The 21,995-nt window shown below is 45.7% G+C and overlaps 1 protein-coding gene across 1 annotated transcript in view; it reads right to left on the bottom strand.

The window, feature by feature from the left end:
* Window positions 1-17,806, bottom strand: part of Smad9 (SMAD family member 9) — a 46,423-nt gene extending 28,617 nt beyond the window's left edge. Inside the window, exon 1 of the mRNA XM_028873368.2 lies at window positions 17,633-17,806. The gene's annotated coding sequence lies outside the window, so the exon portion shown is untranslated. The remainder of the gene's footprint in view (window positions 1-17,632) is intronic.
* Between the last annotated feature and the right edge of the window lie 4,189 nt (window positions 17,807-21,995).

Genomic DNA, 21,995 nt, shown 5'->3' with positions numbered 1-21,995 from the left:
GGACCATTGTCAGCAAGCTGTAGAACAAATCAAATCAGTGTGGAGGACACTCTAGATTATAGACTCTTTGCCCATCAAAACACCGCCAGCCTTCGACTTTGAGAACTGTACAACTGTTCCAGCTTTTGCGTGAGCAGGCAGTGTTGTTTTACTGTGAAGTCAATGAGCCCCTTGTAAAGCATGCTGCTAGCACAGCCCTTCAGAAACAAGACAAGCTGTGTTAGTCTATGTATCAGACGACACCCATGTAGAGTATCTTATCTCAGACATGAAAACGGATATTTATCACTCTCTGTTAGTAGATATTAAGGCTGGTTTTACAGGCCTTAACTCAACTTTCTCCTCACTGCGGGTCTGTCCAGACAGCTTGGATTCTGTTTCTGCAACCTTGATGAGTGTTTAGAAACAACTGAGCTCCCCTCTAATGCAAACATGTCTGTCAATGTTTTCTCTCTCCACCATCCGACTCCCCTTCTCACTGTGGTTCAGCCCAAACATGGATAGTGGTCCCACAAAGAATAGAGAAAAGGATACAAAGAACAGAGATTTTAAATAATAAAATAAAATAAACTTTTTTTTTAATTCAGCATCTCTTTTTTTCTCAAAACAGAAGTTATATAAACATGTTAAAATTTTACTTTCTCCGTTTTTTTTCCCCACTTTGGTCTTCTGAGAAAATGTAAGTACCTCAAAGAATGAGTGGCTGTTTTGCCTGGCATGGTACCATCAAGTATGTTACTGAGGCTGGAGAGATGCTCAGCAGTTCAGAGCACTTGCTGCTCTTGCAGAGGACACAGTTTTAATTCCCAGCACCCACATGTCAGCTCACAACCATCTGTAATTCCAGTTCCATAGGATCTGATGCCCTCTTCTGGCCTCTGTGGGCACTGCAGGCATATGTTACACATACATGCATGTAGGTAAACACTCATACACATATTCTTTAAAAGCAATATACAGGACTGGAGAGATGGCTCAGTGGTTAAGAGCACTGGCTGCTCTTCCAAAGGTCCTGGGTTCAATTCCCAGCAACCATATGGTGGCTCACAACCATCTATAATGGGATCTGGTGCCCTGTTCTGGCCTGCAGGCATATATGCAGACAGAACATTGTAAAAAATAAATATTTTTTAAAAAAGCAATATACATATGCATACATATACTATTATTTATTAAAATCTCTTAAAATAGTCTCTGAAGCCTTTTGAAGTAATTTCTAGCACTTCATTCATTCTTTGATTCAGTCACAGAAAGCCCATTGAGCACCAGGTATCTGCTTCATCTCCTATACAGTAAAACTCCGAAGCCATTAACATACATTAGAATGTAATCCCAGACATCAGGGGTCCACTTCCGGCCTTCTTAAGTGGTTTACTGGGGGAGAAGGGTTATGTTATTTGGCTTAACCTTTATTTTTTATTTGATATACAGGTAACAATAAAGAGAGTCTGAGGTGACTAATCTTGATTCCCAACTTGAATGGACTGAGAAGTGCTTGGAATATTAGTAAAGCGCATGTCTCGGCATGTCTTGGGAGGGTGTTTCCAGAGCAGATTGGCAAAGCAAGGGATGCCCACACTGAGTGGGTGGCACCATTCTATGTTGTGGCACAGATGGAATTAAAGGAGAGAAAAGAGGGGCTCTCTAGCTGAGGCCCTGTCTCTCTGGTTCCTGAGAACAACGATGTGAGGGGTTGTGATGCTGTTCTCTTTCTGCCTCCATGGACCAGAGCCCCAGCCACCACCAGCTCTTTCTGCCTCCATGGACCAGAGCCTCAGCCACCACCAGCTCTTTCTGCCACCATGGACCGGAGCCCCAGCCACCACCAGCCTACTAACCATTCCTTCCCTATAGTTCTGTCAGGTGTTATATCACACTGAGGAGAATCTGACTAACTGCAGGTCTAGGCCTCTGTGCCAGCTCAGTAGCAATGGCTTTTCCTCACTGTTCTCAGCCGGTGGAGACCCACGGTCTATCATTGGCACCCAAAGGACAGCTTTTCTGACTCCCCAGACCCGAGCTGGGATCCTGCGGTATGAAGATGAGTACCTCTAGGCTGCCACTTTTCTCCAAGCAGATCTCTCTGGACACGGGGTAACAATGTGGCTAAGAGGGCACCAACTGCTCTCCTCATGCTTCTGCCTGCTAAGTTCATCCTTGCCTGCTCTTCCCTTCGCCCACCACATTCCTGCCACACAAACAACCTCTTCCTGACACTCTCTCCTGTGCTAAAGAATTCCAGAAATTGAAAAGCAAAACAAAACCAAATGAAGCAGAGAGTCTGTGCTGCAGTAAGTATGCTCTGCACATCCTCAAGCCGGGCGAGCACACCAAGAAAGACAGGGCGCAAGGCAGGCTGGGAATGGTTTTGTTGATGATGATGATGGCAGTATTGGGGTGTGTGTGGGGGGGGTGTTTTGTGGTGTGCATGTGTGTGGTGTGGTGTGGGGGGATGTTTTGCGGCGTGTGTGTATATGTGGTATATATGTGTGTGTGTGTGTGTGTGTGTGTATATATGGCATATGTTTGTGTGGATGTATGTGTATATGTGGTATATGTGTGTATATGTGGTATATATGTGTGTGTACGTGGTATATATGTGTGTATGTATATATGTGTGTATGTATATATGTGGTATATGTTTGTGTGTATGTGTATGTCTATGTGGTATATATATGTGTGTATATGTGGTATATATGTGTGTATATGTGGTATATGTGTGTGTATGTGGTATATATGTGTGTATGTATATATGTGGTATATGTTTGTGTGTGTGTGTATATGTGGTATATATGTGTGTGTGGATATATATGGTATATGTTTGTGTGGATGTGTGTGTACATGTGGTATATATGTGTGTGTGTGGATATATATGGTATATGTTTGTGTGGATGTGTGTGTATATGTGGTATGTGTGTGTGTGGATATATAGATACATATCATATACAGCTAAGTAGACATCTGTGAGATAGGGTCCAACTTCATCCTTTTGTATATGGCTGTCTTGTTATCCCACCACTATTCGCTTTCCTCCCTGCATGGTCTTGAAATTCTTGTAAAACAAGAGTTGAAAATAAATGTTCAGCTTAGCATGTGAACTTTCAACTGCATGTCTTTGGTCTCTGTCAGTGCTTAGGCCAACGATGCATTATTTTGATGACTGTAAATTCCCATGAAGTTTTAGAATTGGAACATTATGAATCTTCTATGTTTGTTTTCAAGATTATGTTATGTTCTTTTTTTCTTTTTAAAAATAATTGTTTACTGTTTATTTCCCACCGTGATACAAGCTCAATTAGGACATGGATCTTTGGCAATTTTGCACCTTGGCATCTAGGTGTCCAACATTGGGTGTTTACCCTTTGTTGAATGAATGGGCTCTGGGAACATAATTCATCTACAGCTGAGATGAGGTGAGGGTGAAACGGTAAGAGACATAGAAGAGAACACCCTGATGGAGCAAGTACTGGCTGGGAGGGCGCTCTGGTGGCAGGAGGGCCCGGGAGTCAAGGCTTTGGGTTCTAGTGCCAAGGAACGCTTTCAAAGTCACATGATAGAGGGAGAAAGCCACAGCTGCTATTCCTGCAGGCAGCTAAGTCCTCAGCACCCCAACCTTACAGTTACCATGACGATCAAGCATGGTGCAACAGGGCTGGAAAGATGCTCAGCGATCAGCTTCCAGAGTTTGGTTCCCATCACCCACAACAGCTGGGTCACAACTGTCTGTAACTCCAGCTCCAAGGGATCTGACGCATCTGGCCTCTTTGGGCACCTGCACTCACATGCCCATCCCTCCCCCCCACATCTACACAAATAAGAATAATAAAATAATACGGTGAAGCAGAATAGAGAACGGTTCATTGTTTTCTCTAAGCTGGGAAACTCCAGTTTGCTTCTAATCTTTGAGAGTGGTCACAACTTTTAGTTTATAGAAACGTCCACCCCATCTGCCATCTGCTGGAGCACTCGAGGGGACCGGTCCTGCAGACCAAAGCTGCAGGATCTCCACAACACAGGGCAACAACAGGATATCCAAGAGGAGTCCTAGTGAGGGCCCAGCATCCATAGTGTGGCAGAAACCAGAGGCCTCGAACCCGACCAGTGACTCTCTGCAACGCACACTTGCAAGTAAAGACCTATGGATGAAATAGTTTACTTCATGACTCACTGTGCCACACTGCAACTTCCATGATGAAACTGATTTTTTTCCTTCTCTTTTTTTTTTCTCTTAAATTTTATTTTATTTGGGGGCATTGCAAGGGCAGAGGGTGGCTACGAAAGGATGGGGAAATGATTGAGATGGAGCTGCAAGAATAAATAAATAAAAAGGAAAAAATCCATTTGACAAGTGAATATGCTTGCACAGTCATATCAGAAAACACACACGGACTATCATGACCTTTGGGGGGAAATTCTGAACAAAATCTTCAAACACTTTCATCAGTTTTCGTCGAATTTTAAATAACCAGTCAGTGACATCAGCCGGGCTGAACTTTGTTGCTCAAAAGAACAGACTCCAGTTAGGAAGGGCTGTGTTTGCCTGTGGTGCACTGTAATACATTCATTTGCAATTGTTATGCATGTATTTTTCAGGGCAGAGGATTTCAAATGTAAATAATTTTGGCAGTATGACATGTATCACTATAGTTCATATATTTTATATAAACTGCCACTGAATAATTGCAGGGTTTTTTTTATAACAGCAAATATTGCTGCTATGACATTAAGCAATCTATTGCCACCCCACAAATGGAGCCATATGGTCCCATCTGTTTCTAGGTTCCATTACAACACAGCTACTTCGGGTCAATAAAGGAGCTGCTAACCAGAGGATGCAAATGTGTCTCTTACTGCACAACTTTCCAAATCAATAATATGCTGTCAATATAAACAGACAGCAATCGGATGGTGATGGGAGTTTGCTCTGCACCTCACAACCATGGTGATGATTTCAAACAATACATGAAGTATACCAACAGTCTCTAAAATTCCATTGTTCTGGGATTACCAGGCCCTAATCACTCTACTCAAGCCTCAGGGAGATGTATAATCGCCCTATACAATCACCTCGGCTTTAAGTTCAGCCAGAGACTGAGTCCCTTGTGCACAGAGCTTCCCTTAAAGTCTGATCTTCCTTTCAGCAGCTAAGTGTCAGTGAGTGTCTGCAAAACCCACTGCCAGCGACATCCTTCAAAGCTGGCTCAGATATCACAAGCCTTTGTGGCATCCCCAAATGTTGTGTATCTTGTACACATTCTGATGCCACTTCTTTATGGAAAGGCAAAGCTTTTACGGGTGGTGAGTCTCTTTCTCATCTCTGGAGCATTCAACCAATGTGTATCATCAGGGATGCGATGATAGGACCAACTGCTGGTATCAGGACACAACAGATGCTTACAAATATCAACTACTGACTCCAGCAGATCCTTTACCCAGAAGCCCCTTGTTTTAACACCTTTGTTGCCACCTGCTATGAGAAGCCAGCTCCTCTGACCACAAGTACCTGGGTTCCTAAGGAGGGAAGGCAACAGTTTTGTTTTTTGTTTTTGTTTTGTTTTTCCTCTGAGGGGACAGTAGGCAACATCTGAAGACATCTTAGTTGTCACAACTAGGGAAGGGAGACGTCACTGGGACCTACTGGCTAGAAGCCAGGGGTACCATTAAATGTCCTATGACGCAGAGAACAGCCCTTCGACAGGAGTGGTCTGGATCTGACAGGCAACAGAGTCGAGTTGAGGACGCCCTCATGGAGACTTATTCTTCAACAGCAGGAGGCTCAGCCTTATTCCTGTTACTCCCCCCATTTTAACCTATACTTTAAAAATCTTTATCTCTGCTAATGGTCCTATCTAATATGTCTGATACTTATTTTTGATTCTCTTGGGGCTTGGGGTGTTTTCAGTTGGACTTTCATAAAATTATCCTGGCTGGAGAGATAGGTCAGAGGTTAAGAACACTGGCTGTTCTTCCAGAGGTCCTGAGTTCAATTCCCAGCACCCACATGGTGGCTCACAACCATCTGTAATGAGATCTGGCTGCCTCTTCTGGCCTGCGGGGATACATGAAAAACAGAATATTGTATGCATATTAAAAAAATAAATCTTTTAAAAAAGAGAAAAATTATCCAATATATCAATACTTCAAAAGCAGAAACGAAACCAGGTTTTAAAAATTCTTGCTACTAATTGGCCTGCTTTAAAATGCTTTAAGGTAATTTTAAACAAGAAGGGAAAAGATTTGGGGGGAAAGCAAGGACTCTAGAGAAGACAGTTTTCTATCCTCACTAACAAAAGTTCCCATAACTATGAAAGCCAAATGGCCATCCCCATTGCCACCTAAAGAGCAGAAACTACATTACCAGTGTTGAGCCACAGTGACCACCACCTATTATGTGGGGTACATGCCTTTTAACCTAGCCACAATCTGCCTAAAGACTGATCGCAGTTAGAAGCAGGAAAAAATTTTAATAATTGAATTTTTCATTTACACGTCATTTGCTATTAAATTCTATAGAAGTAACATGCTTGAGTGAGGATATATATTAGACATATCATATATGTAATACATGAGTGGGGGAGATATGAAATTTGTTTAGAATGTACCAGATTCTACACAATTCGTATATCTGTCATAGAATCACCATCAAGAATAAAATCCTATAATTCAACAACAGCGAAACGATTACAAAGGGGAAAAACATCAGTCGTGTTACCTCCCTCCTATAACTCTGGTATTTGGGAGGATGAGACACACACTGGACGTATCTGTTTTCCAGCCACAAGCAGAGAAAAGGCATCTTGTGCAAAGTGGATGAACCTTAGAAACACTGCTGAGTTATGTAAAACAGACACAGAGGACAGATGATGAGGACTCGTCCTGTGTGGAATCTCTATGGGGTCATAAAGACAGTACATGGAATGGAGATGACCTGAGGGGATGGAAGGAGGACAGGGACCACTGGTCAGAGGGCATCTAAGTTTAGTTTGAGAAGAAATGTCCTGAAGATGGGCAGTGGCTATGGGCTCACTGTATGAGCATGCACAATGCCATCAAGTTTAAATTCAAAAATGGTTAAATGGTTAACGTTTATTTTTTATCATGTAAAAGCAAGAGTCCATTCCAAGTGTCAAATGATGTGCTCTGTTATCCTTCAAGGGCTTTTACTTTCTCTCTCTGCCAGAAATAGAAATGCTTTTAATCAATATTAATTCTTTAAAATAATGTGTCATGGTTTCGTAGAAATCCGAACAGCTGATGAAGTAAAATGCTGAGGAATCTTCTAGATAACCAGAAGGCTAATCCCTTTCAGAGCTGCTCTGTGAAGGACACCCCAGCTCTGTGAGCCCTGGCTCTCTGCCTGCCCTTCAGATCCCTCCCTCCCACTAAATGCAGAATCATGTAAACATATCAATTTCCTCTGATGGCGGTGGTTTGGGGTTTAGAGCAAAGTACCATTTTAAAAATAACATTTGCTTCAACACCGAGGGAAGGAGGAATTAGAGGCTAAACCCCAGAGAGATTAATTTTTTAATGAGATCTGCTTTCTACCTCAGAACCAACCGACAGCAACTTTATACAGCTTTAATCAATACTGCTCAGCTTTATTTTCTCTGGATCAGTTTGTCTTATGATGTAAACTCTAAAAGTTCTTCAACCAGGGTTGGAGAGATGACTCTGGCAGAGCACTTAGGTTCAATTCCCCAGAGGACTTAGGTTCAATTCCCAGCACCCACATGACAGCTCAAATCATCCATAACTCCAGTTCCAGGGGAGCCAATGCCCTCTTCTGGCCTCCATAAGTACTGCATGCATGTGGTGCACAGACATACATGCAGGCAAACAGTCATGCACACACACAAAATAAATCTTTTAAAAACGTTCTCCAGCTGAAATAACATATTACAAAGATTCCCAAGACAACAACAAACTATAAGTATTTGGGGGGTAGGAGGGAGCAGAAATACACATTTCTTCTCAGGGAGTAACAGTCTGATGTTTACAGCAGCCAATATTTCAGAACCTCCAAGACATCATGGGAAGATCCACTCAGTCTGAACTATAAAACTGACTATGATCCCTCCTGAAATAGGAGTACAACAGGGCTGACCACCTGAAAATATTATGGGTTCAACCATTTTACATTATACTACACAATTAAGCACAAGAATATTTGAAGTTCATTTAAAAACACACTTAAGAGCCAGGCGGTGGTGGCGCACGCCTTTGATCCCAGCACTTGGGAGACAGAGCCAGGCAGATGTCTGTAAGTTCAAGGCCAGCCTGGTCTACAAAGCAAGATCCAGGACAGGCACCAAAATACCACAGAGAAACCCTGTCTCGAAAAAAACCAAAATAAATAAATAAATAAATAAATAAATAAAATTAAAACATACTTAAAATTTTTATTTGTTTTTACTCATACAGAGATTGCGATTATTTTAACGCTCAGTTCTTCAGTGACCACTAAGCTTTCTGACCAGCAGACTAGGAGAGGAAGCGGTGATTCCCTTGCAGGTGCCAGGGCATGAAGTGTGCTGCTGCTGGAGCTTGGCCACCCTTTGCCAGCTGCTCAGCTGGAATGTGGAGCCAGCTCGACTCCTGGTAACTCGTGGGCAAACCACATTGTCTTCTTTTCCTCAACCCCACATTCAGGAGGGCGCCAAATCCCGATGATGTCCCATGCAACTGCTCCTGCATCCTTCTCCCATCTGGATCCCTCAGCGGGTTCCATGAGTCCACAGCAGATCCAGCTACGGACCATGGGACACTTTGCTGTGACTTGTAACACAATGGGAACACCGTTGTTTCTGTAGGTTGGGATTAAAAGTGCTACATTGGCACGGATTGCCACCCCCCAACCCCCCACCCTCGTTTTTTACTCTGAACTATCTAGTTTATATATATATTTTTTTAACAAACAGTGGAGTGGAGCGTTCACTGATGCTCTTCTGGCCTCCTAACCTGGATTTCCAGCCTCAAGACTCCCTCTGCTCCTCCTTCAGGAAGCCGACTTCCTGGAAACCCTCCCTAGTGGCCTCCAGGCAGCAGCAGGGAGCTTCTCTCCTGCCCACTGGGCTCCCACAGCATCAAACAGGCATCTTCATCCCTATGTTTGTTGAAAAAAGGCTGAGAGTCTCCTCAAAGCCAGCACCATGCCTCCAGATGCAGGGCGCCATCAACAAATGTAGAGTGAGCAAAGGTCCAAGTCCAGCTTTATCAATGACAGAAACCATTGCTTTATTAAACCTCATGTGATCAGTCTAGCCTTTGCTCTAAAATTCATGGCTTTGCTAATGTCATACAATGAATTTCTTTAAAAGGCGGACTATACAATACATACAACTCCTTCTGGACATTTAATAGTTTATCTGCTTCAAGTGGTGTTATACGGAATACTAACTTGAATGTGAATCCTTGTAAAGGCTTACATGGCTATAAATAAGATTTTAATGTTTTTAAACAGATGTGTATGTGTGTGTATTGAGGGTGCCTGAGTTTCCTGGCTGCCCGAGGGGCGGAGGAATCACTAATAACTCATGTGGGATAGCATGTGCCTATAACCCTAGCACTTGGGAGGCTGAGACAGGAAGACAGTGATTGCAAGGCCAGCCTGGCACCATAGTGACATGTTGAATCAAACAATTCACTAGGAAGCCATGTTATGGTGGCTATCGGGGAAGCTCAGAAGTGATGGTGCGTCAGTACCACAAGACCCGATCTGCTGGTGTCAATATGGCCATTAGACACGTGACACCCCTTCAAACTGTCTTCCTTGTCCGTCCGTCCCCCCAACTTTATGCAGCCCTCCTATTCCAACCCTTTGAAAGTTCTCGTTTGGCCACAGTTTCAAACTACACAGTTCTCCCCTGTCTAAGGATTAGCCCTGACCCCTGTACCCATCTCTTCACTACGGTCCACAACCCCCACAAGCTACTGGGGAAGAGGACAAGGGGAGATGAAGGCAGAACCTGAACCTGGGCAATCCAGGATGGCCTGGGCCTGTGCTAGGGCTGAGTGGCTCAAGATGAGCTGCAATGCCTAATCTCTACGTCTGTCAGTCCTCCCAAGGAGGCCAACCAGGAGGCATCACTGGGCAGAGACCAAAGGACTTTATTCAGCTGTCTGCAGGGATGCCTGGCCTGATGACTGGGGTGGTACGCTTTGACTTTCCTTGTAGGAGAGTCAGACTCACTCTGGAGACAGTGGAGGTCACTGGAACAAACAATAGTGACCTCCAGACAGGTGCAGTAAACCACACCATCCCCCTGCCTCAGTGTCCTGACATTCTCACAGGGATTTCTACAAAAAAAAAAAAATCTCTCTTCTTCTCAGACTTCTAGTTCACTCATATTTGTATTCTTGAACCTCGAGTGGCTGAGAACTCATATACAGAGCAATGACGTTCTACCCAAGAACAACAGTCAGAAACCCAAGCAGACAGTTGAGGCCCCAGTCTCTTATTCTCAGTACTTTGATAACTCATGTATCTCTACATTGATGGCTGCCCACTACACACACACACACACACACACACACACACACTAGATAGATAGATAGAGAGATACAAAATAGATATAGATAGATGACAGATGATAGATACAAATATAGACAGACAGACAGATAGCTAGATAGCTAATAGATAGATAGATAGATAGATAGATAGATAGATAGATAGATAGATATAGAGAGATGGATGATGGATGGATGGATAGGTAGGTAGATAGATAGATAGATAGATAGATAGATAGATAGGTAGGTAGGTAGGTAGGTAGGTAGGTAGGTAGGTAGATAATAAAGCTTCTCTGATCAGGCCTAGCTCAGGACTGTTCTCCACTCTGGGTCCACAGCTTCCCTGGGATACCATCTTGACATCTGGCTTTCCGTTCTCCTTCACTCTCTGTCAACTTGTCTGTAGAGTCCAGGATTTTATTTTTATGTTGTTTCTTATTTTGTGGCATGTCCCCATCTCCAGCCTGGTTGGGGGGTGGGGTCTCATAAGCAATTCGGATAAGCAGTAGTTATAGGGTAAATAAAGGTGAAAAGAATAAATACCATCCATCACCCCACATACTTATATTCTGAAGCTGCATCTACAATATCCTCACATTTAAAAATCAACACATGGAAAACCAGAAAACTGTTTATACAGTGTATTTTACCCGTGGTTTAGCTGTAATCACAATAGAAAGCAAAGAGAAGGACGTGTCTCTGAAATAACATCAATTCACCAGCTGTCACTGTTTACAAACAGCCAGCACCGAATGGCCAACCTGTGTAAACACAGAATTAGTCAATAAGCCATTGGGAAGCACGCATGTGCACAAAGCTTCTGATCCCACTCACAGTCCTGAGAAGGAAACTCAACTGCTGGCAGAGAACAGAGAAGGACGATTGAAAAGCAAACAAGCAAGCAAACGCGTCAGGAGAAAGGCTCGTTGCACCTACAACCTTCCTCACGCGGCATATTTTCTCACCGTCTTGTTTACCGCCACTGTCTTTGGCTTTGCGCGGTCTCCCCTGCCATTGTCAACCATCACTCCTGGAGGTCACCCGTCACTGGGGGGGTCTCGCTTTACAAGTGTGTTCTGTGACTCATTTCCCACAGGCAAGATGGTTGCTGAGGTATTTCCTCGGCCAGTCTGCTAAGACCCTCTCGTGATGTGGGGACCTAGTACTCTGCTAGTGCCAGGCCAAAAAGATGCTGCCTCCTGGGGGCATCTGCCAATCCGCCTTCTGCGAGGCTCTCACCTCCCTATCATTTTAAGCCGCACACTGTCCCAGCTGTACTAATGTCCTAGCTTTAAAATTGCCTGCCCTTTCCCTGCTCCTCCCAAATGCCAGCTCTCTCTGATTCTCAGAAAACAAAAAGATGAGCTCATTAATATGTAAGGCAGTGTGAACGGGAGAGGTCAAACACCCTACCACAAAGCAGAAAATAGGTAGACTCTGAATCCTTTCCTGGGTTGTCATCGTTTTCTGAAAGCAGACAATATTAGCTCCAGAAGTTTAAAAACTAATGCTTCGTGGTGGCGCACGCCTTTAATCCCAGCACTCGGAAGGCAGAGCCAGGCGGATCTCTGTGAGTTCAAGGCCAGCCTGAGCTACAGAGAGAGTTCCAGGAAAGGTGCAGTGCTACACAGAGAAACCCTGTCTCGAAAAACAAAACAACAACAACAACAAAAACAAAACAAAACCAAAAAACCAATACTTCAGTTGAACATTCATCACACATCAAGCGTGCCTAAGAAAGTCCTGCACATTTGCCCTGTACTTTCCATAGCACATGAAACACATACGCACACTCAGCCCCAACAGGCTTCGGAGGGATTGAAGTGAAAAGCACTGAGCCACATAGAGGAAGATAGTCTACAGATTAAAGCTGGGTTTGAAGGCAAAAGATCCCCTCTCTCTAGAAAGCCCTTTCTGAATCAGGGAGTTTAACCTCCGGTTCCCCAAGTGTTCCTGTGTCCACCATCTCCAGACCTCTGTAAGCCGTCACTTGAATTTACAGTCTTGTAAGTGGTCAGATATTAACCACATTTCAGCTGTGCTTGGTGGCACATGACTATTATCCCACACTCGAGAAGCTGAGGCAAGAGGATCACTGTGGTGATATTGTATCCCCCAATACATTGTGCACCCTAATAAACTTATCTGGGATCAGAGAACAGAACTAGATAGACACAGAGGCCAGAAAATGGTGGCACACACCCTTAATCCTATCACTTGGGAGGCAGAGATCCACCTGGATCTCTGAGTTCAATGCCACACTGGAAACCGCCAGGCATGGTGACACACACCTTTAATCCCAGAAAGTGATGGCAGGAAGCAGAAAGGTATACAAGGCATGAGGACCAGGAACTAGAGGCTTTTAAGCTTTGAGGCTTTTAGCAGCAGTTCAGCTCAGATCCATTCGGGTGAGGACTCAGGAACATTCAGTCTGAAGATTTGTGGAAACAGGATCCAATAAGGAGTTATTGAGGTGAGGCTAGCTGTGGCTTGTTCTGCTTCTCTGATCTTTCAGAATTCACCCCAATACCTGGCTCTCAAGTTTTTTTTTTAAATTTTTTATTAATAAGACCATTTAAGATTTGTGTTACAGATCACTGTAAATGTAAGGCCAGCCTGGGATACACAGCAAGACCCTACCTGGAAAAAAAAAATCCAGCATGGAAAGGAGAGGTGGGCATGAAGTCCCATCCCTAACTGAGGAGATATTAATTGACCATTGATACACAGCTTCAGGAGAGGGCCAGTCAGTTTTTCTTAAAGGTGTGGCCCTCCATAGGTCAATGCACTCAAGTAGAAGGCCACACATCCAAGGGTATATGGGCAGCACAAACTGATATGATGGTTCAAAAAACAAAGAGGACAGAGTTGGGTGGCCAGAGAGGTCAGGGTGGACCTGAGGGGAGTTGGAGGAGGGATGAATATGATTAAATCACATTTATGAAATTCTCGAAACTAAGAACTAAGGGAGAGAAGGGGAGGGAAGAAGGGATGGGGGCACAGGGGGCAGAGAGAGAGAGACATAAACAAAGACAGAGAGACACAGTCAAGAGAGAAAAGAAAGGCAGAAAGAGTGAGGCAGAGAAACAGGCAAAAGAAGAAATACAGTGAACTGGAGTGGAGGCCAGCAGTGAGGCAGAGAGAGGACTTCATATTTAGCACTTTTGTATGGTCAACTCAAACGTTGATTAGAAAAAACAACCGATCTATGTAAACCTCCTGGGCATTAATTTCATGGGCTGCACTTGTTCCCTTTACATTAAATATGGACTTCAGAAGAAGAGCAAAGAAGCATCCAGCTTTCAGTATCGTGACCTCCGAAGGGCTGCAGTTCTTACCTGTGCACATTTACAACCCATCTCTTCATATTCATGAACTTTGTTTTACACCAAACTGGCTTTAAATTTTAAAATGTAGCCTCTTGGATTTTTGTGAAGTCGATGGGGAGTTAATTAGAGCTTTCCAATCAAAACGGTACAATCAGATGTATCTTCTAGGCCTGACATTTATGTGGATTCTAGTTTTCACACTGCCATGCATTAACTCTATTTGAGTTTGGTGAACAGAACTTGGTGCATATTAAAGCATCTGACAAGAATACAAGGTAAAAGCTCAAATCAGGAGTTTGAACATACACACTAAAACATCATCAATTTCGATATGACTTCAGAGGGAGGGGCCATCAGTGGATTTTGTTAGTAATTTTTTGTTAAAATCCTATCAGAGTTTTAGTGTGGTGGCTGTATTATATTAAAACCTGGACTTTCCTAAAAAAATCTTCCATTGTATTTTTAGGGAATCTGATATGGAAAACTGATAATACAAAAGAGTTATCACAGAGCTTTCCTGACTATAACACTCAGCTACAGTAGTCTGGTGTGTGTGTGTGGAGGGGGGGATGTGGGGGTCCACCTGGGATGGGTTGAGCTCAGAATGCTTCCCCCTCTGGGCTGACCCTCACCATTTCTCCACAAGTCCTCAGCTCCCTTCAACACCTGCTTCCTGAAGATGGACTTTTAAGACCTAGTTTTTGGGTGAAATGCTTTTATAGATTTTATTTCAGAGGGGACCACGGGTTCAATAAGGAGAGTTTTTCATTTAATTATTATTTATTGACTGAATGTTGAGCTGAGCGCTGCAGTCAGCAGTGAAGGAATACGGACGGTAGATGAAACACAGGCCCCTCCTGTAAGGATCACCTCAGGGGAAGAAATAACTGAGCACTCGGCTCGGCCAACCTAATGCTAAGCAACACAAGAGATGCTAAGGCCTGAGAAAAAGACGCACCTGCCACCAAGGGGATCTGAGAAACTTCCCTGGAGGTCGCACACGGGCAGAGTCTACAAAATGAGAAGTTGTGGTGAGAGGTGAGGAGGGGGGCGCATCCTGGGCCTGAGCTTAAGTTCAAGAAAGCCTGGGGATGCATGGAAAGCTGAAACCCACCTTGTATCTGCAGTGAGACACATGGGAAAATAAACCTGGCAGAGGACACCCCGTGTGAGGCAGACAAGGAGGTCTGAGGTCCAACTGTTGCCAGGCACCCAGTTTTCACAGCCCTGATGACATCAGATGCCGGCAATTACCTGTAAATCCTAATGATTTTAGTTGGCACAGACATAATTTAGAGGAATATTTGCTTTAAGGGCTAGTTCATGGACAGGGAATATTTGCTTATTTTTAACTATGCCCCTATTCTTACACAAATACGCATCAGGTTAACAGCACACCACTGCCTCTGCTCTCGCCATCAAAACAAGGATGTACGCGTGTGCCACCCTTGATTTAGGACAGTTTCCCAATTCACAACAACGGTGATAAAGGGGGTAAAAACCCAACAGTCCAGAGTTTACAACAACTTGAAGAGATTTATGCTTTCAACAAACAGCCCGTTTACTGGTTTATTCTGGATACGCCCCTGTTTCTGAATTCCTAAGCGCTCACAAAAATAAACATGAGTCTGTGCAAAGCATTGTTAAAATGTTAGGTTTCAATGTCATATGTTTCAAAAAATAAAAACCCAGAACATTCATTGATCATAACCCTGACCTTCCCACTACTGGAGCACACCCCTGGAGAAGTATGATTTAGGGCATATTAAAGCAGACCATGATAAAATTGTTTTCTTGTAGTCGAGAGGGAAGGTCAGATATCATCAGCTGTCTTAATGATGCAGTGACCATCTCTCTCCAACTTGGCAAAGTGCATTGCACTCTCATTCGTCAGAATTCAATTATTGGTTAAAAAAAAAAAAAAAAAAAAAACTGATACCGAGTAGTTTTATTTAGGTAAAAGAATAATTTCTTGGAATTTTTTTCTCCTCCAATTGGACCACATGATCAGAAAGGATACCCGAATTTAACATTCATTCAGTGCTTGTATATCTCTGGTGAAGTTTCCTACAAAATGGAACGCAAATGCCTCTTTTCCTTCCTACATCTTAGGTTATCAGAGACACGGTAGCTGATACTGGTGAATATCTTCTGATTTGCTCATTATCTGGGGAATATGTAAAATAAGAGGAAAAAGCATTTGATAAAGAAAACATCAAGTATCTCATGCTTAAAAGACTTGACAAGTGCCTAAGGGGTTAACCTTAATTTGTCTTTGATTTTTAGAAAACACTGCTGGTGAGTGAGCTGGCTGGGTCCAGACTCTGTGGGCATTCTCCTAAGCTCAAACCTGGCGGGGGCAGGGAAGCACCCTGACAAAGCCAGCCACTCAACCATAAAAGGGGCGCGGGGGGGCGGGGGGGCGGGGAGGGGCGGCGCACTCTGGCAGTGTCAGGACAGACCCAGGGCTTGCAGGAAGCTGACTTGCCATCAAGGAGCCTTACCTACCACTAGAAACTATTTTCAGAAATATTACTTGACGCTTTGTTCATCTTATCATACTTTAAATGTTCCTTGTTTATAAACTACCACACCGGTTTCTTATCTGTGATGTCCTTGGATTACCAACCACAGACTTGAAAGTGATTCAAAATCGTGTTCCCGACTTCCTATAAGCAGAGCATTGAATCCTGGTCATTTGCTGCTGGAGAGTGTGTTTGGGCTGTATTTTTACTTCCCTTTTAAATATAGATGAGTAGTTTCTAAATGTAAACATCCGAGGGCATTCCCTCTCATTGACAGGCATGCTAGCACATTTCACAACCACAAATATTCCCAAGGAACTGCCTAGGAAGGGCCATCATTAGGGGCCAAAGACCTTTCCGTTATTCTCTGCTCTCCCTGCTAGCCACATTTTTTACAGGAACCCAGCAAGCCACCGCGCGGTCACTGTAAACTGGATCCACTAAAAGTAATTCCTAGTGTTCCGTGGCGTGCGTTCAACCGAATTACATACAATTTGCTTCCAAAACGAGATCCACATCATTTGTAGGTTATTTCTCAAGATTACCGGTTCTAGCCAAGAAATACCCCAACGGGGGACCTCAAAACTATCATTTTCAATTGCCATGGTCGGGGGAGAGAGGGAGGAAAAGGCGTAAGAAGACGTGTGGCGATTAACCACCCATACGAAGGCTCCCCACGCTCCTCCTCCCCATCCCAAGGCCGGCGTCAGTCAGTCGCCTGCATCTGTCCCCACCTCGCCCCCTCCCGTCTGCGCAGCGCTGGCACCCAATGGTAGGCCTAGGAAAAGACAAACACAACCCAAGCGTTCGCTGCAGACACTTAACATTCCTAACTTTTTTTCTCTCTCTCTTACTGCGTGTGACTCAAAGGTAAGCAGAGAAGAAAAGGAGTATGAAATAAGCCTTCGTGGCCAAATACGTCCTCGAGTTTTAAAATCTCCCCCAGACTACCTTGCACACACTCACACTCGCTCCTCTACTGTCCCCACTCCCCAGCAAAGGGCTACTTCCCCGAGCTGGGTTCCAGGGCGCCTGTCCCTGGGTGCAGGACAGTGTGCATCCTTCTGCACTCGGCCCACGCGCATCCCGCATCCTTGCCCACGCCCCGGACTACGAGTCCCCCCCGGGATGGGTCCCAGGTGCCAGGCTGCCTGCGGAGCCCTCTGCACAGTACACACGCCACCCAGGCTCCACCGAGAGCCAAGCCCCCGCGCCCCAGGACCTCAGGGACCTCCCGAGTGCCCACGCTCGCGGCATGACAGCGCTTACCTGTCCGTGTGGTGCCACGCGTGCCCCCGCGCACTCGGGCTGCGCGGTAGCTGCAGGGCCCGGGCGGGCGGCGGCGGGACCGAGACAGCGGCTCCAGAGGCGTCAGTCAGGCTGGAGCCTCCTCCTCGGCCGCCCGCGTGAGTGCGCCGCGCTGGAAGGGCGCCAGGCGGCCGTGCGCGCAGCCCCAGCCAGGAGGGGCCGTGCGCCCTGGCCGCGCTGTGCTGAGCCGCGCTCCCCGCCCCGCCGAGCCGCGTGCCCGCCCGCCCGCCCGCCCTGCGCATCGCGCCTGCAGATGGCTTTCAGGGCCAGCGGGGTCTCCAGGTCACCCCCAGAAGTGTCCTCCCCACCTGGACCCCAGGCAGCGGAGGGAGGGGGCCGTCCCCCGGAGAGGCAGACTGGACCACCAACCGTGTGTGTCTCCTGAGCCGCTGAGTCCTGGTCCCTGGAGGCTACACTTACTGGCTGGCGGTTCCTTATCTCTGTATCCGAGGCATGACTTGCTTGGCACTGGCCCAAGAAAATCTGACTGAGCTGAGTAGAGAGTGGAGATTCAAAGTGGTCCTGTAATGGGGTGGGCTGTGATTTCTTACCCAGTGTATAATACATACTATCTAATCTATTCAAGATACATATCATGAGCACAAGGAACCTTCCCGCCCAGCGGCCTGGCTGTTCCCTAGGTTGCCTGCCTCTAAAATGCCACTTGGGAAGCCGCACTGGTGTGCTGCAGGCCTTTGATTCCCCACCAAACCCTACAGGTTTTCAAATGACAGAGGGTGGCTCAGGGCCACCTCAGTTAGTCCACTGCACACATCCTCCAAGAGGCCAAGGCACCTTGGACATGTAAAACGAAAGCCTTCGGTTGAACTTCTTTTCTTAATCCTAAACCCACCACTTTCTGGAACATGCTGCTTTTGCATCATCATCCAAGGTAGCCGAAGAGGGCTTTGCTTAAAATACGTTGCAGAAGTTTAAATGCTACTTTAACCAGACTGGAAGCTGGCCCATACACCCTGCTGCAGGCCAGGTGTTGGGAGAGAAAGAAACCCAGAAGAAATACTGTCCCGTGGTGGGGACCACGGAAAGTCATGGCCTGAATGAGGGCTGTGTTTTGTGTGCACTTTGAGGCCAGTAAACTAATTAGGTTCTCAGCACCACCCTGCCCCCTTCCCCAGAAATGATATTAAAGAAAGAAATGATTCAATCAGGTTCCTCCTTCCATGGGAGCACAAAGTGTTGAAGGGCTGGCTCTTGTTTCTGCCACGGAGGTTGTAAAGTCACAGAATTCTCTGGGGGCCGGGGGTAGGAATGGGGCAGCCCTCTGAGTGTGTGTACTCTGCCTTTTCTGGACTTTACTCTCTAAAAGGTTAGGGAGATAAAACAGTAAAATTTGATGGGGGTTCAAGAAAGAGCGAACACCGACCCTGGAGAACACTCATGCTGGCTGATTCTTTTAACTGCCCTAGTTATGAGAATTCTCATCTCTGATCCGTCTTTCTTCTGCCGTTTTTTTTTTTTTGGATCATTTAATAGAAACATAATTCTCTTCCACCAAAGCATTATGCCAGGGAAATGCACAGGAGACCAGAATGTCAGCAATTGTGTGGCAATCCCCTTACAGTTTTGGTTAGGGACCTGAAAACCACAGCTCAACTATCCCTTCTGTGGGAGAGTGCAGCTATTGGACAGACTGTGAGCTCCCTCAGCCATCGGCCCCTCTGCCCACATCTGTCACATGCACAGTGCCAGAGCTGGGCTCTGAAGCATCCCCCAAGTCTATGTATGAAAAGCCTGGCCCCCAGTATGTAGCACTGTTGGGAAGCAGAGCGGCTTAATTAGAAGAATTTATTGGCAGCATAAAACCGAAGAGGATATAGGTACCCTGGCTCTTTTTCCAGATGGTCATGAAGTGAACAACTCTTCTTTGTCACATGCTCTGATCATAGGCCCAAATAAATGGAGCCAAACCCTCAGAAACCAGGAGCCAAAACAAGGCTTTCCACTGCTTCAGTTGTCAGGGGTATTCTGTCACGGTAATGGAAATTACAGTCGGCATGGTCATCTGCAGATGCTCAGCCTCGGCGCTGTACATCTCTCACACCTTGTATCTGAACCAGCTTTGGAGTGTTTCTGCTCACAGCTGTAACTGTAGCCTGCCCATCCTTCCACCTCTCTGCATTACTTTTATACACTGTGACCAAAAGCCTGAAAGCAGTGACGTCAGGGAGGAAAGATTTATTTCCACTCCTGATCCGAGAGGGTGCGTGCAGTCCGTCGTAGTGGGAGCAGCTTGTACCTGCGCAGTGGGAGCCGGAGGTTTTACTTCCTTGGCAGGAAGATGAATGGCCTAGAACGTTCAGCCCCACTATGGTACATCTGACAACTACATCCTATTTTCCCCAAAATTTCAAAGCATCCTGCTCTAGGTACTTTCTGCTGTTAAGATAAAACACAGAGTCGGGCAGTGGTGGCGCACGCCTTTAATCCCAGCACTCGGGAGGCAGAGGCAGGCAGATCTCTGTGAGTTTGAGGCCAGCCTGGTCTCCAAAGCGAGTTCCAGGAAAGGCTCAAAGCAACACAGAGAAACCCTGTCTGGAAAAACAAAAAAAAACAAAACAAAACAAAAAAAAGATAAAACACAGATCCAAACTAAACCAGGAATGAAATTGTTGAGTTCATCTCACAGCTTACAGTCCATCACAAAAGGCAGTCAGAGCAGGAACTAAAGCAGAGGCCATGGAGGAATGCTGCTTACTGGCTTACTCCATAATTCGTATTGCTTGCTTCCTGAGCACCCGGTACCTAGACTATGCATGCGGACACAGAGAGCTCCATCTGATGAGAGAAACACATCACCTTCAAGACCAGCACACAAGCACAGATGTCACAGTAGGGCAAGGACATGGAGAGGTGGCTTTGACAGAGATGGAAATTCCAGCCACCTTGAGAAGTATGAAAGCCTACATCCTGGGCTTACTGTCTCCACCCTGTCTCTTTGGGTGCTGCCCCATAGGGACTGGCCTGGTGACAAAATGTCCCCCTTCCAAGGCATTGTGATACAGGTCATCAAGACATGCCAGGATGCCTACCATGTGTAGAACCTTCTGAGGTTTTGAGCAGCCTACTATGTGTAGAACCTACAAAGGTTTTGAGCATAGAAACCTCAACCGTTAACCTAGCTGCATACATAAGAAAAAGAATACCTCCTGAGAGTTCACTGCTAACCTAAGGGATGGAGGCGAGGGGAAGGGCAGATGATCTCCATTTAGCAATGGCAGAGAGATGAGGGTTTACTGTAAAAGTTCCCTGGCACAGGATTTGGTGAGCGTGGCAGATACTCTACTTTCACCCTCACATCTTACAAGGCGAGGTTATCGTTTCTGTTTTACAGCTGAAGCTCCTGGGACACAAAGTGACTGGCACAATTCAGTCTCCTGTCAGCCTAAGTGCAGAGCCGAGGCACACACCTCTCATGGCCCTTCCGGAGTTCACGTGGAAACAAAGGTGGCACCAGATGTTCCCACATCAGGCAGGGAGGCTCACGTGTCCTCACTTGCTCATCTGCCACATGGGGGAGGTGTACATTCACATCCCTTCTACAGGGAGCAGGAGGTGACAGCCTCAGCCTGCTGCTGTCCTGGGACAACTGGGGTATGTCTGCAAAAGATAACATCTAGCATTTTCTGGAAAGATGGCTCAGCTGGGAAAAGCCCTTGCTGCACGGAATTGATGCCCGAGTCTCATCCCTAGTTTCATCACACTGGAGCGCTGTCCTCTGACCTCTGGATGTGAGCTCTCAAACCCTCCACGTCACATATACCAAGCCCCAGCCCTAATGGCCAGAGAGAAGGCTGTGGGTGCCACCTGTGAACACGATGCAGCTGTGATCAGCCAGACACCCCTTCCAGGGCAACGCCAGAGAAAACTGCTTACAGAACAAGACTTACTGTTTTCCATCTTTGGAGGGTGGGGTGGGCTCACACGGACAGTCTCAGGCATGCCCTCACCTTTCCACCTTGTTTGAGGCAGGGTTATTACAACCCATGTTAGCAGGTTCTGTATATCAAATTGCCCTTTTCTCACAGTACCGCAGATGATATTCTATACTCTTAGCTTGGGTGATTCTGCGTTTATAGCGGTAAATGTGGACACACACACACTACTTACTCTCCCCTTTAAGGGTACAGCCCCAGTGCCCTAACTTGTTCTAAGTGCCACCTCCTAAACGTTCCATTCTTCCAAACAGTGAGATGCTGGGACCAAGCAAGCCACCAACACATGCATTCAGCATGCATTTCAAATGGAAACTATCACAGCTTTTATTATTCTTAGTTTCTCCATGATGTCAGAAATGATCATTATT

This window comes from Peromyscus leucopus, chromosome 6 (assembly GCF_004664715.2).
Source record: "Peromyscus leucopus breed LL Stock chromosome 6, UCI_PerLeu_2.1, whole genome shotgun sequence".
Classification (NCBI taxonomy): domain Eukaryota; kingdom Metazoa; phylum Chordata; class Mammalia; order Rodentia; family Cricetidae; genus Peromyscus; species Peromyscus leucopus.
Note: the sequence above shows the minus strand (reverse complement) of the source record. Positions and strands in the feature narration are given on the sequence as shown.